At 40.6% G+C, this 15,112-nt stretch overlaps 4 non-coding genes across 4 annotated transcripts; all 4 read right to left on the bottom strand.

The window, feature by feature from the left end:
• Nucleotides 1–1,695: 1,695 nt before the first annotated feature.
• On the bottom strand, nt 1,696–1,859 carry LOC135029994 (U1 spliceosomal RNA). The gene has a single exon (XR_010226064.1). It is a non-coding gene; the product is annotated as a U1 spliceosomal RNA (small nuclear RNA).
• Nucleotides 1,860–2,009: 150 nt separating this feature from the next.
• On the bottom strand, nt 2,010–2,173 carry LOC135029955 (U1 spliceosomal RNA). Its single transcript, XR_010226025.1, has one exon. It is a non-coding gene; the product is annotated as a U1 spliceosomal RNA (small nuclear RNA).
• A 674-nt stretch (nt 2,174–2,847) lies between these two features.
• LOC135030030 (U1 spliceosomal RNA) lies at nt 2,848–3,010 on the bottom strand. The gene has a single exon (XR_010226098.1). It is a non-coding gene; the product is annotated as a U1 spliceosomal RNA (small nuclear RNA).
• A 152-nt stretch (nt 3,011–3,162) lies between these two features.
• LOC135030105 (U1 spliceosomal RNA) lies at nt 3,163–3,326 on the bottom strand. The gene has a single exon (XR_010226158.1). It is a non-coding gene; the product is annotated as a U1 spliceosomal RNA (small nuclear RNA).
• Nucleotides 3,327–15,112: the final 11,786 nt, after the last annotated feature.

The raw sequence follows: 15,112 nt of genomic DNA, 5'->3' as shown, positions 1-15,112 counted from the left end.
AAAAGTGTCCACAAAGCCAAGTATCTGATTAACATCTTTGTAGGGATGGTTTTTCACCTATTACTAAATTAAACTTGCTTCATTGGAAAGGCAGCAAGATGCATCCTCATTTCAATATCTACTGAAATAATACAGGTTGACACCAGGAAACATTAACGCCACTGCATCCTTGCTGCTTTCTCATGTGGAAGTCTGTTTAATGTGAAAACAAGGTGATATCTAATTAGCACACAGGTAAGGAATTAAGAAAATCTTTATTTAAGGGTGAAGATGTTTCTCACAAAATCGTTGCCCCAATGCATCATTGAAATTCAAGCTGGAAAGATGATTTTAATATATCACTTGTACATTTTGTATTGCTCTTCTGGTGACAATGTAGTTTGTTTTTGTCAATTACCATTTTAATAATAGGGTAAAGAAAATTAAGTGGATTTTTGAAAGAAAACAATACTGTCAATATACTATTAAAACAAATTAAAATGGTAAAAGTTATTGTACTTTAAGTAAAAATAAAAGAGCAAAAATATCAATCCCAGTTTTGGATTACTTTAATTAACAAAAAAAAAATGCATATAGCAGAGGATAGTTTCAATCTGCCTACCTCTGGGTTAAGGGGCCCAGCATGCTTCCATTGCAGTACTCTGCTGCACATGTAAGTGCAAGAGATCCTGAAGCACTCACTCATCATGGGAAAGTACCAATGCGTTTCTTCATTGGTTGATGGAAGAAACATCTTACAAAAACTCTCCAGATTATTGACTTTTTAAAGTTTTCTAGGAAACGTTCTAGATGAATGCTTATTAACCTTTGTCAGTATGTACTTTTGCAAAGTGTCTCGGTGGTGCAATCGGTTAGTGTGTTTGGTTATTAACCAAAGGGTTGGTGGTTCAATCCCACCCAGGGATGTTATTGACCTTGTCATCAGATTTTGGTGATCTTTAAGTAGACAAGTCAAAATTTCAAACCCCCTCTTATGGTGTAGGGTACCTGGCCTTCTCTGATGTAATCAGAGTTAGATTTGATTAAGTGATTTTATAAAAGAACAGCTAGGAAGCACAACTTAGCAGTGGGTTGCAGAGAAAAAGAAATACGCTTGCAGAAAAATCCAATTGAGTGATTAAACAGCTCTTCATTTTCTGGCTTTATTTTTATGCTAACTAATTTGTTCTCTGAAAAGTGTCCACAAAGCCAAGTATCTGATTAACACCTTTGTAGGGATGGTTTTTCACCTATTACTAAATTAAACTTGCTTCATTGGAAAGGCAGCAAGTGATGTCATCCAAGCAGTGGGTCAAAGTTGGCTTCAACCCTCGTCTGCTTATGAAAAGAGAAAAGGGATATGCAGGGCATGGCGGCCTTTTGCGACGCTTGGATGACCCCTAGTTCGCATTAAACACCCCCACCCTCCTTCGGTGTGGGGCTCATGTTGGCCATGCCCCAGCCCCTGAAGCATTCAAGCTGATTTCTTGCAGCAGCTGGGTACTGTAACAGCTCCAGAGCTGCTCTGTAAGGCAAGTAAAAGGGTGTGGGCCCTGCAGCACTACCTGTAGTTTGCATTGTGCATTGGAAGGCACAAAGTAAGCAGACGGGAGGAGAAGTCAGGATAGTGCACAAGGTTATAGAAGGGAGGGGCTCAAGAAAAGAGAAGTGGAAACAGACAGCATACTAGGCTGGAGAGAGACCTGAGACAAAGAGATCTGAATTATACGAGAGCCGTCCAGGGGAAACACAAATTATGCAGTCAAGTTTCCCACATTTGGGGAAATCGCAAGGGGCAGCACACCCAGAGTGCAATGGGTGAGCCTTGCCCTGGGAGAAGCACCTTCATGATCATAGTATCTCACCTGGCAGGTTAGTAGGAGTTGGGCTAGAGCTGGGGAGGGTCGCTGCTCGGGCACTACCTTTCAAGTGAAGGAGATCCAACTGAGGCAGCACAAGGGAACTCTCAAAAGAAGAACAAGGCTAGAGGAAGATCTGAGACAAAGAAATCTGACTTTACCAGAGCTGACCAGAGGAAAGCACAAACACAGTCCACCACTACCACAAATAATGCAGTCGAGTTTCCCACATTTGGGGAAATCACAGGGGTCAGCATACCCAGAATGCAATGAATGAACCTCACCCTGGGAAAACAATCTTCATGACAATAGTATCTCCTATGCAAAATAAGTATGATTTGGGATAGAGCTGGGGAGGGCCGCTGCTCAGGCACATCTCTGTCAAGTAAAGGAGATTCAACTGAGGCAGCACAAGGGAACTCTCATCTGGGGACAACAACTGCAGGGAGAACACATATTTTCAGATGAACATGGGGTGGCAGAAGGCTGCCTAATACTGAAGCACCCCCAAACAACAAACCAAATGCAACAACTAGTGCAAGCATTCCTGGGGGATGGCCTGCAGCAGATGGATTTGAATATGGTGATGTCATCCAAGCAGTGGGTCAAAGGTGGCTTCAACCCTTGTCTGCATATGAAAAGAGAAAAGGAGCGTGCAGGGCATGGAGGCCTTTTGTGGTGCTTGGATGACCCCTAGTTGGCATTAAGCACCCCCACCCTCCTTCGGTGTGGGGCTCATGTTGGCCATTCCCCAGCCCCTGAAGCATTCAAGCTGATTTCTTGCAGCAGCTGGGCACTGTAACAGCTCCAGAGCTGCTCTGTAAAGCAAGTAAAAGGGTGTGGGCCCTGCAGCACTACCCGTAGTTTGCATTGTGCATTGGGAGGCACAAAGTAAGCAGACGGGAGGAGAAGTCAGGATAGTGCACAAGGGTATAGAAGGGAGGGGCTCAAGAAAAAAGAAGTGGAACCAGACAGCAAACTAGGCTGGAGAGAGACCTGAGACAAAGAGATCTGAATTACATGAGAGCCGACCAGGGAAAACTCAAATTATGCAGTCAAGTTTCCCACATTTGGGGAAATCGCAGGGGCAGCACACCCAGAGTGCAATGGGTGAGCCTTGCCCTGGGAGAAGCAACTTCATGATCATAGTATCTCACCTGGCAGGTAAGTAGGAGTTGGGCTAGAGCTGGGGAGGGTCGCTGCTCGGGCACCCCCCTGTCAAGTGAAGGAGATCCAACTGAGGCAGCACAAGGGAACTCTCGAAAGAAGAACAAGGCTAGAGGAAGATCTGAGACAAAGAAATCTGAATTTTACCAGAGCTGACCAGAGGAAAGCACAAATACAGTCCCCCACTACCACAAATAATGCAGTCGAGTTTCCCACATTTGGGGAAATCACAGGGGTCAGCATACCCAGAATGCAATGAATGAACCTAACCCTGGGAGAACAATCTTCATGACCATGGTATCTCCTATGCAAAATAAGTATGATTTGGGATAGGGCTGGGGAGGGCCGTTGCTCAGGCACATCTCTGTCAAGTAAGTTGCATTTGATTTGTTGTTTGGGGGTGCTTCAGTATTAGGCAGCCTTCTGCCCTACCATGTTCATCTGAAAATATGTGTTCTCCCTGCAGTTGTTGTCCCCAGATGAGAGTTCCCTTGTGCTGCCTCAGTTGAATCTCCTTTTGGAGAAGACCTCAATAAGATTGTAGCTGATCTGGCTACTGCTAAAACAGCTTGCCTACCTAGTATGACTCCTACCACGCAGAAGGCTAAAAGTACTTTTCTTGGCCCTTTCATCCTCCAGGTAAAGCGTACCCAAGGTCAGGCATACCCAAAGCAAGCTCATGTTTCCAGACCTGCCAAGCCCAGACTGAAGCAATCCTGGGCTGCCCATCAGCCTGCTTCCAAAACGGACAAGCCTGCCGCATGACGGTGCAGGCCTCCCTCTGGGGGATCCCAGGGTGGGGGGCCCGACTTCTAGGTTTGGCAAAGAAAGGTATAATTCTAAGCTAGAGAATTCTGTTTGGAGCTCACCTTGTACTTTGTGAAGAAATAATCAGCATTGTGGCTGAGCAGATACATGTAGTGTGTGGCTGCAAACTGCATGGATCTGCTGCGTTGTAATGCTGATTCTTTTTTTTTGCAAAGTACCAATAGCTTCATATAATGTTCACAATTTTTATGCAGGATCAAATAGCTCAATAGGTAGGGTGTTTGATTAGAATTCAACAGGTTATAGGTTTGAATCCTGGGTATGGTAGTTTGAGATGTGTTATTTAATAAAGTATGTTGTTCTGACTGCCGGCATCCTATCACCTGGGATATCATACTAAATAAATGGAGTTGATCAAATTTTTTTTTTTTTTTTAACTAGGGACAATTTCCAGATACTTCCCTTTATAACTGAGATTGCCCCCTGGAACTTCACATCAGTTGACAACTATGCATGAGTGGGCAGTGCTTGCCCTGGATATGTCCACCCATTTATGTGCCGCCATAAAATAAAGCATGACTAACAGTTATCCTGGGCGTACACTACACAATTATCTGTCAGGCTATCTATCCAGTCTGGATGGTTGGAATGAAAATCTGGTAATGTATAGGAGCAAATGTCAATTAACCATTTGCTCCCAAACACTAGAAAAGTGGTCAAAAATGGTCATTACACAAATTGGTTAAACCCAAAATTTAACCAATTTGTTTAGGGGACCATTTTTGTCCATTTTTTAGTGTTTGAGAGTAAATCGTTGATGGTCATTTGCTCACATAGATAACCGGATTTCTATTCCAACCAGCCAGTGTTGGAGAGATGGTCTGCCAGATTACATAATGCATACCAGAGCCATAACTAGACTTTTTGGTGCCCTGTGACAGAGAATTATATGCCCTCCCCCCCATTTTTGCAATATGGACAAAAGGCGCATGCCTTGTGGGGAAGGGGCATAACAAGATTGGTCTCAGAGAAAGCACATGAGATATGAAGATATATCTAGTATACTTGACACTCAATGGTTTGTGGTATTGCAGGGGTGCCCTCCTTAAATGCATATACAGTCACACATGGCATGTTTGTGTAAATGGCATATCAGCAGTCAGCACTAACTGGTGACATGCCATTTGTACAAGTAAGCCATGTGTGACTAATATATAAACATACTTTATTAAATAACACCTCAAACTATCATACCCAGGATTCAAACCTAAAACCTGTTAAATTCTAATCAAACACCCTACCCATTGAGCTACTTGATCCTGCATCTATTCTAACCTCCAAAAACAGATTCAGTTGCATTTTCCAGCGTGTTTTGTTTGCGCCTTTGCAAATGTCTTACATCGACAAACTTATTTAGTACTATTTTGCAAATAGGGTTACATTGTCGCAACATTGTGTTCCCTAATTGCTTGATTTTTTAAATGCAAAAATTGATAAAGACACCTGATAATTGCTCTGTGGAGTCTTCTTTTGTGTCTACTTCTTATCTACATTTAATTCCCTACCTATAATCAAGGCATTTTTAAATGCTGGGTGCTGCCAGGACGTGAGGCCTACCTAGTCTTTAGATCTGAATTTGAATGTACTTGTGAACTAACTTAATTTCCTACTTCTAAATTCATTCCTAAATTCACTACTTACATTAATCCTGTAGTTGGGCATTTTGAGCCTTCAATTGTGGGCATTGTTTTGTGTCCAGACCAGCAGCTGGTGGTGTGCATTTGCTGGAAAGGCATCGAAGACCTCCGATATGCTGCATCTCCTGATGTGTGTCTGCCTCAAGTGGCTGTCAGCAAATGCATGCTAGACACCCCATTCCAAGCTGATTGTGACATCACGGAACATGCATCATAGAACAGGCATGCTAGAACATGGGTCTTCAACCTGCGACCCTCCAGCTGCTGTGGAACTACATATCCCAGCATGCCCTGCCTCAGTTTTAGCATACCTTAAAAGCAAAACTGTGGCAGGGCATGCTGGGATGTGTAGTTTCACAGCAGCTGGAGGGCCACAGGATGAAGACCCATGTGCTAGAACCAAACCGCAGGTACATTGAATGCTAGCAAGCTGAATGTTTAAATCCTTTTTGTTCCGCAGCATTCCAATGCGGAAGATTCCATGGAACCAGAGATTATTCCATTGAGAAGGACATGCTGCCTGGATGACTGCACTGTGCAAATTAAATCACGGAGCCAGTTGGCTTGTGGGTGGCTCTGGTGACTGGGTGGTTGGGTGGGCGGTGTGTCGGAGGTGGAGCACATGCAAATGAATGTGTATCATCCAGCTAGTGAGAGAGAAAACTCATGTAGGAGTGTGCCTGCTTGTCAGTGAGTTATGCACCTTGCCAGACGTCAAATCTACATGGAGCAACTGGAGGGGACAAGAGCAGGTTTGGAAAATATAGACAGAAGAGCATATATGCTGGCGCATTCTCCATGATTGTGTCAGCTTATGTTTTGGTGCACTGCACTTTCCTCCACTAAGTTTTAGCCATTTTGTTTAAACGCAAGTGTAGTTGCTTCTCGCTCTTTTGGCTGTGATATTGTATTGTGGTTGAAGAGTCTGCTGGAGGGATTGTTTTCTTCATTGGCGAGAGACTGAAGATATTCCAGGATGGAAGGCTTGGGAACACTATCCGTTTTTCAGTTGTGGAAGAGTTGAAAGACCGGATTGGACTACATTCTATAGTAAAGGGTATCTTTGTATTTATTAATCCTCCCTTTATATGTGTCTGTCTTTCAATAAAGCTTTGGGCTTGTGATTCCGTCACCCTCTTACACTCCACACCCATAGCCTTATTAACTATTGTATTGTTTAAATGTATAGTGCAGTTCATGATTTATAGTGTAGGCTGACCTGTGCTGTAGTTCTTGAACTGTACTATACCGACAGCATTTGTATTGTGTTTTGGCTGTGCTGCAACACAGTACTTATGTGTGTAATGTTTATGTATGTTTTTTTGCTTCTTTATGTCAATAAAGACTGCTTTTTCAATCCAATATCTGAAAACAATCAATGTTTATCTTTGATGGCAATAGAAGTGGTATGATATTTGCTGCTTTTGAAAGGCAATATCTGATATGTCCCCTATCTGGGAACCATATATTAAATGGCTTTTCAGAAAAGGGAGATGGGAGAAGAGCTTTCAGTACTTGTAGGACCGATGCACATTTCCTATTCTAGCCTCCAAAAACAGATTCAGTTGCATTTTCCAGCGTGTTTTGGATGCGCCTTTGCAAATGTCTTACATCGACAAACTTATTTAGTACTATTTTGCAAATAGGGTTACATTGTTGCAACCTAATTGCTTGATTTTTTAAATGCAACAATTGATAAAAACACCTGATAACTGCTCTGCGGAGTCTTATTTTGTGTCTACTTCTTATCTACATTTAATTCCGTACCTCTAATCAAGGCATTTTTAAATGCTGGCGGCTGCCAGGACGTGAGGCCTACCTAGACTTTAGATCTGAATTTGAATGTACTTGTGAACTAACTTAATTTCCTACTTCTAAATTCATTCCTAAATTTACTACTTACATGAATCCTGTAGTTGGGCATTTTGGGACTTCGATTGTGGGCATTGTTTTGTGTCCAGACCAGCAGCAGGTGGTGTGCATTTGCTGGAAAGGCATCGAAGACCTCCGATATGCTGCATCTCCTGATGTGTGTCTCCCTCAAGTGGCTGTCAGCAAATGCCTGCTAGACACCCCATTCCAAGCTGATTGTGACATCACGGAACATGCATCATAGAACAGGCATGCTAAAACATGGGTCTTCAACCTGCGACCCTCCAGCTGCTGTGGAACTACACATCCCAGCATGCCCTGCCTCAGTTTTAGCATACCTTATAGCAAAACTGTGGCAGGGCATGCTGGGATGTGTAGTTTCACAGCAGCTGGAGGGCCACAGGATGAAGACCCATGTGCTAGAGCCAAGCCGCAGGTACATTGAATGCTAGCAAGCTGAATATTTAAATCCTTTTTGTTCCGCAGCATTCCAATGCGGAAGATTCCATGGAACCAGAGATCCTTCCATTGAGAAGGACATGCTGCCTGGATGACTACACTGTGCAAATTAAATCACGGAGCCAGTTGGTTTGTGGGTGGCTCTGGTGACTGGGTGGTTGGGTGGGTGGTGTGTCGGAGGTGGAGCACATGCAAATGATTGTGTATCATCCAGCTAGTGAGAGTGAAAACTCATGCAGGAGTGTGCCTGCTTGTCAGTGGGTTATGCACCTTGCCAGACGTTAAATCTACATAGAGCAGCTGGAGGGGACAAGAGCAGGTTTGCAAAATATAGATAGAAGAGCATATATGCTGGCGCATTCTCCATGATTGTGTCAGCTTATGTTTTGGTGCACTGCACTTTCCTCCACTAAGTTTTAGCCATTTTTGTTAAGCTCAAGTGTAGTTGCTTCTCGGCCTTTTGGCTGTGATCTTGTATTGTGGTTGAAGGGTCTGCTGGAGGGAGGGATTGCTTTCTTCATTGGCGAAAGACCAAAGATATTCCAGGATGGAAGGCTTGGGAACACTATCCGTTTTTCAATTGTGGAAGAGTTGAAAGACCGGATTGGACTACATTCTATAGTAAAGGATGTCTTTCTATTTATTAATCCTCCCCTTATATGTGTCAGTCTTTCAATAAAGCTTCGGGCTTGTGATTCCCTCACCCTCTTACACTCCACACCCATAGCCTTATTAACTGTTGTATTATTGTACAGTTTAAATGTATAGTGCAGTTCATGATTTATAGTGTAGGCTGGCCTGTGCTGTAGTTCTTGAACTGTACTATACCGTCAGCATTTCTATTGTGTTTTGGCATTGCCGCAACGCGGTACTTATGTGTGTAATGTTTATGTATGTTTTTTTGCTTCTTTATGTGCATCGGTCCTACAAGTACTGAAAGCTCTTCTCCCATCTCCCTTTTCTGAAAAGCCATTTAATATATGGTTCCCAGATAGGGGACATATCAGATATTGCCTTTCAAAAGCATCAAATATCATACCACTTTTATTGCCATCAAAGATAAACATTGATTGTTTTCAGATATTGGCTTGAAAAAGCAGTTTTTATTGACATTAAAAAAACATACATAAACATTACACACATAAGTACAGTGTTGCAGCACAGCCAAAACACAATACAAATGCTGACGGTATAGTACAGTTCCAGAACTACAGCACAGGCCAGCCTACACTATAAATCATGAACTGCACTATACATTTAAACTATACAATAATACAACAGTTAATAAGGCTATGGGTGTGGAGTGTAAGAGGGTGAGGGATTCACAAAACCGAAGCTTTATTGTAACACAGACACATATAAGGGGAGGGTCAATAAATAGAAAGATATCCTTTACTATAGAATGTAGTCCAATCCGACCTCTGTGCTCTTCCACAACTGAAAAACAGATAGTGTTCCCAAGCCTTCCATCCTGGAATATCTTTGGTCTTTCGCCAATGAAGAAAACAATCCCTCCCTCCAGCAGACCCTTCAACCACGATACAAGATCACAGCCAAAAGGCCGAGAAGCAACTACACTTGAGCTTAACAAAAATGGCTAAAACTTAGTGGAGGAAAGTGCAGTGCACCAAAACATAAGCTGACACAATCATGGAGAATGCGCCAGCATATATGCTCTTCTATCTATATTTTGCAAACCTGCTCTTGTCCCCTCCAGCTGCTCTATGTAGATTTAACGTCTGGCAAGGTGCATAACCCACTGACAAGCAGGCACACTCCTGCATGAGTTTTCTCTCTCACTAGCTGGATGATACACAATCATTTGCATGCGCTCCACTTCCAACACACCACCCACCCAACCACCCAGTCACCAGAGCCACCCACAAGCCAACTGGCTCCGTGATTTAATTTGCACAGTGTAGTCATCCAGGCAGCATGTCCTTCTCAATGGAAGGATCTCTGGTTCCATGGAATCTTCCGCATTGGAATGCTGCGGAACAAAAAGGATTTAAATATTCAGCTTGCTAGCATTCAATGTACCTGCGGCTTGGCTCTAGCACATGGGTCTTCATCCTGTGGCCCTCCAGCTGCTGTGAAACTACACATCCCAGCATGCCCTGCCACAGTTTTGCTATTAAGGTATGCTAAAACTGAGGCAGGGCATGCTGGGATGTGTAGTTCCACAGCAGCTGGAGGGTCGCAGGTTGAAGACCCATGTTTTAGCATGCCTGTTCTATGATGCATGTTCCATGATGTCACAATCAGCTTGGAATGGGGTGTCTAGCAGGCATTTGCTGACAGCCACTTGAGGGAGACACACATCAGGAGATGCAGCATATCGGAGGTCTTCGATGCCTTTCCAGCAAATGCACACCACCTGCTGCTGGTCTGGACACAAAACAATGCCCACAATCGAAGTCCCAAAATGCCCAACTACAGGATTCATGTAAGTAGTGAATTTAGGAATGAATTTAGAAGTAGGAAATTAAGTTAGTTCACAAGTACATTCAAATTCAGATCTAAAGACTAAACACAAAACACAAAATAAGACTCCACAGAGCAATTATCAGGTGTCTTTATCAATTGTTGCATTTAAAAAATCAAGCAATTAGGGAACACAATGTTGCGACAATGTAACCCTATTTGCAAAATAGTACTAAATAAGTTTGTCGATGTAAGACATTTGCAAAGGCGCAAACAAAACACGCTGGAAAATGCAACTGAATCTGTTTTTGGAGGTTAGAAAAGATGCAGGATCAAGTAGCTCCATGGTTAGGGTGTTTGATTAGAATTCAACAGGTTATAGGTTTGAATCCAGGGTATGATAGTTTGAGGTGTTATTTAATAAAGTATGTTTATATATTAGTCACACATGGCTTACTTGTACAAATGGCATGTCACCAGTTAGTGCTGACTGCTGATATGCCTTTTGCACTAAAACAAATTAAAATGGTAAAAGTTATTGTACTTTAAGTAAAAATAAAAGCTAAAATATCAATCCCAGTTTTGGATTACTTTAATGAACAAAAAAAAAAATGCATATAGCAAAGGATAGTTTCAATCTGCCTACCTCTGGGTTATGGGCCCAGCATGCTTCCATTGCAGTACTCTGCTGCACATGTAAGTGCAAGAGATCCTGAAGCACTCACTCATCATGCGAAAGTACCAATGTGTTTCTTCATTGGTTGCTGGAAGAAACATCTTACAAAAACTCTCCAGATTATTGACTTTTTAAAGTTTTTCTAGGAAACGTTCTAGATGAATGCTTATTAATCTTTGTCAGTATGTACTTTTTGCAAAGTGTCTCTGTGGCGCAATCGGTTAGTGTGTTCAGCTATTAATCAAAAGGTTGGTGGTTCAATCCCACCCAGGGACGTAATTGACCTTGTAATCAGATTTTGGTGATCTTTAAGTAGACAAGTCAAAATTGCAAACCCCCTCTTATGGTGTAGGGTACCTGGCCTTCTCTGATGTAATCAGAGTTAGATTTGATTAAGTGATTTTATAAAAAAAACAGCTAGGAAGCACAATTTAGCAGTGGGTTGCAGAGAAAAAGAAAAATGCTGGCAGAAAAATCCAATTGAGTGATTAAACAGCTCTTCATTTTCTGGGTTTATTTTTATGATAACAAATTTGTTCTCTGAAAAGTGTCCACAAAGCCAAGTATCTGATTAACATCTTTGTAGGGATGTTTTTTCACCTATTACTAAATTAAACTTGCTTCATTGGAAAGGCAGCAAGATGCATCCTCATTTCAATATCTACGGAAATAATACAGGTTGACACCAGGAAACATTAACGCCACTGCATCTTTGTTGTTTTCTCATGTGGAAGTCTGTTTAATGTGAAAACAAGGTGATATCTAATTAGCACACAGGTAAGGAATTAAGAAAATCTTTATTTAAGGGTGAAGATGTTTCTCACAAAATCGTTGCCCCAATGCATCATTGAAATTCAAGCTGGAAAGATGATTTTAATATATCACTTGTACATTTTGTATTGCTCTTCTGGTGACAATGTAGTTTGTTTTTGTCAATTACCATTTTAATAATCGGGTAAAGAAAATTAATTGGATTTTTGAAAGAAAACAATACTGTCAATATACTATTAAAACAAATTAAAATGGTAAAAGTTATTGTACTTTAAGTAAAAATAAAAGAGCAAAAATATCAATCCCAGTTTTGGATTAATTTAATTAACAAAAAAAAATGCATATAGCAGAGGATAGTTTCAATCTGCCTACCTCTGGGTTATGGACCCAGCATGCTTCCATTACAGTACTCTGCTGCACATGTAAGTGCAAGAGATCCTGAAGCACTCACTCATCATGGGAAAGTACCAATGTGTTTCTTCATTGGTTGATGGAAGAAACATCTTACAAAAACTCTCCACATTATTGACTTTTTAAAATGTTTCTAGGAATCGTTCTAGATGAATGCTTATTAGCCTTTGTCAGTATGTACTTTTGCAAAGTGTCGCTGTGGCGCAATCAGTTAGTGTGTAAGGCTATTAACCAAAAGGTTGGTGGTTCAATCCCACCCAGGGACTTAATTGACCTTGTTATCAGATTTTGGTGATCTTTAAGTAGACAAGTCAAAATTTCAAACCCCCTGTTATGGTGTAGGGTACCTGGCCTTCTCTGATGTAATCAGAGTTAGATTTGATTCAGTGATTTTATAAAAACAGCTAGGAAGCACAATTTAGCAGTGGGTTGCAGAGAAAAAGAAATATGCTGGCAGAAAAATCCAATTGAGTGATTAAACAGCTCTTCATTTTCTGGCTTTATTTTTATGCTAACTAATTTGTTCTCTAAAAAGTGTCCACAAAGCCAAGTATCTGATTAACATATTTGTAGGGATGGTTTTTCACCTATTACTAAATTAAACTTGCTTCATTGGAAAGGCAGCAAGATGCATCCTCATTTCAATATCTACTGAAATAATACAGGTTGACACCAGGAAACATTAACGCCACTGCATCCTTGCTGCTTTCTCATGTGGAAGTCTGTTTAATGTGAAAACAAGGTGATATCTAATTAGCACACAGGTAAGGAATTAAGAAAATCTTTATTTAAGGGTGAAGATGTTTCTCACAAAATCGTTGCCCCAATGCATCATTGAAATTCAAGCTGGAAAGATGATTTTAATATATCACTTGTACATTTTGTATTGCTCTTCTGGTGACAATGTAGTTTGTTTTTGTCAATTACCATTTTAATAATAGGGTAAAGAAAATTAAGTGGATTTTTGAAAGAAAACAATACTGTCAATATACTATTAAAACAAATTAAAATGGTAAAAGTTATTGTACTTTAAGTAAAAATAAAAGCTAAAATATCAATCCCAGTTTTGGATTACTTTAATGAACAAAAAAAAAATGCATATAGCAAAGGATAGTTTCAATCTGCCTACCTCTGGGTTATGGGCCCAGCATGCTTCCATTGCAGTACTCTGCTGCACATGTAAGTGCAAGAGATCCTGAAGCACTCACTCATCATGCGAAAGTACCAATGTGTTTCTTCATTGGTTGCTGGAAGAAACATCTTACAAAAACTCTCCAGATTATTGACTTTTTAAAGTTTTTCTAGGAAACGTTCTAGATGAATGCTTATTAGTCTTTGTCAGTATGTACTTTTTGCAAAGTGTCTCTGTGGCGCAATCGGTTAGTGTGTTCAGCTATTAGTCAAAAGGTTGGTGGTTCAATCCCACCCAGGGACGTAATTGACCTTGTGATCAGATTTTGGTGATATTTAAGTAGACAAGTCAAAATTGCAAACCCCCTCTTATGGTGTAGGGTACCTGGCCTTCTCTGATGTAATCAGAGTTAGATTTGATTAAGTGATTTTATAAAAAATCAGCTAGGAAGCACAATTTAGCAGTGGGTTGCAGAGAAAAAGAAAAATGCTGGCAGAAAAATCCAATTGAGTGATTAAACAGCTCTTCATTTTCTGGCTTTATTTTTATGATAACAAATTTGTTCTCTGAAAAGTGTCCACAAAGCCAAGTATCTGATTAACATCTTTGTAGGGATGGTTTTTCACCTATTACTAAATTAAACTTGCTTCATTGGAAAGGCAGCAAGATGCATCCTCATTTCAATATCTATGGAAATAATACAGGTTGACACCAGGAAACATTAACGCCACTGCATCTTTGCTGTTTTCTCATGTGGAAGTCTGTTTAATGTGAAAACAAGGTGATATCTAATTAGCACACAGGTAAGGAATTAAGAAAATCTTTATTTAAGGGTGAAGATGTTTCTCACAAAATCGTTGCCCCAATGCATCATTGAAATTCAAGCTGGAAAGATGATTTTAATATATCACTTGTACATTTTGTATTGCTCTTCTGGTGACAATGTAGTTTGTTTTTGTCAATTACCATTTTAATAATCGGGTAAAGAAAATTAATTGGATTTTTGAAAGAAAACAATACTGTCAATATACTATTAAAACAAATTAAAATGGTAAAAGTTATTGTACTTTAAGTAAAAATAAAAGAGCAAAAATATCAATCCCAGTTTTGGATTACTTTAATTAACAAAAAAAATGCATATAGCAGAGGATAGTTTCAATCTGCCTACCTCTGGGTTATGGACCCAGCATGCTTCCATTACAGTACTCTGCTGCACATGTAAGTGCAAGAGATCCTGAAGCACTCACTCATCATGGGAAAGTACCAATGTGTTTCTTCATTGGTTGATGGAAGAAACATCTTACAAAAACTCTCCACATTATTGACTTTTTAAAATGTTTCTAGGAATCGTTCTAGATGAATGCTTATTAGCCTTTGTCAGTATATAGTTTTGCAAAGTGTTGCTGTGGCGCAATCAGTTAGTGTGTAAGGCTATTAACCAAAAGGTTGGTGGTTCAATCCCACCCAGGGACTTAATTGACCTTGTTATCAGATTTTGGTGATCTTTAAGTAGACAAGTCAAAATTTCAAACCCCCTGTTATGGTGTAGGGTACCTGGCCTTCTCTGATGTAATCAGAGTTAGATTTGATTCAGTGATTTTATAAAAACAGCTAGGAAGCACAATTTAGCAGTGGGTTGCAGAGAAAAAGAAATATGCTGGCAGAAAAATCCAATTGAGTGATTAAACAGCTCTTCATTTTCTGGCTTTATTTTTATGCTAACTAATTTGTTCTCTGAAAAGTGTCCACAAAGCCAAGTATCTGATTAACATATTTCTCTCTCCCATTCATCACATAAAATTTCTGTATGTAAACCATATTTTTCACACATTACATACCTTGCCGACCCGACTGGTCGGTTTACTGAATCAACCCGAACCGAGGTTGATCGCCCCCT

Source organism: Pseudophryne corroboree, unplaced genomic scaffold (assembly GCF_028390025.1).
Source record: "Pseudophryne corroboree isolate aPseCor3 unplaced genomic scaffold, aPseCor3.hap2 scaffold_494, whole genome shotgun sequence".
Taxonomy (NCBI): domain Eukaryota; kingdom Metazoa; phylum Chordata; class Amphibia; order Anura; family Myobatrachidae; genus Pseudophryne; species Pseudophryne corroboree.
Note: the sequence above shows the minus strand (reverse complement) of the source record. Positions and strands in the feature narration are given on the sequence as shown.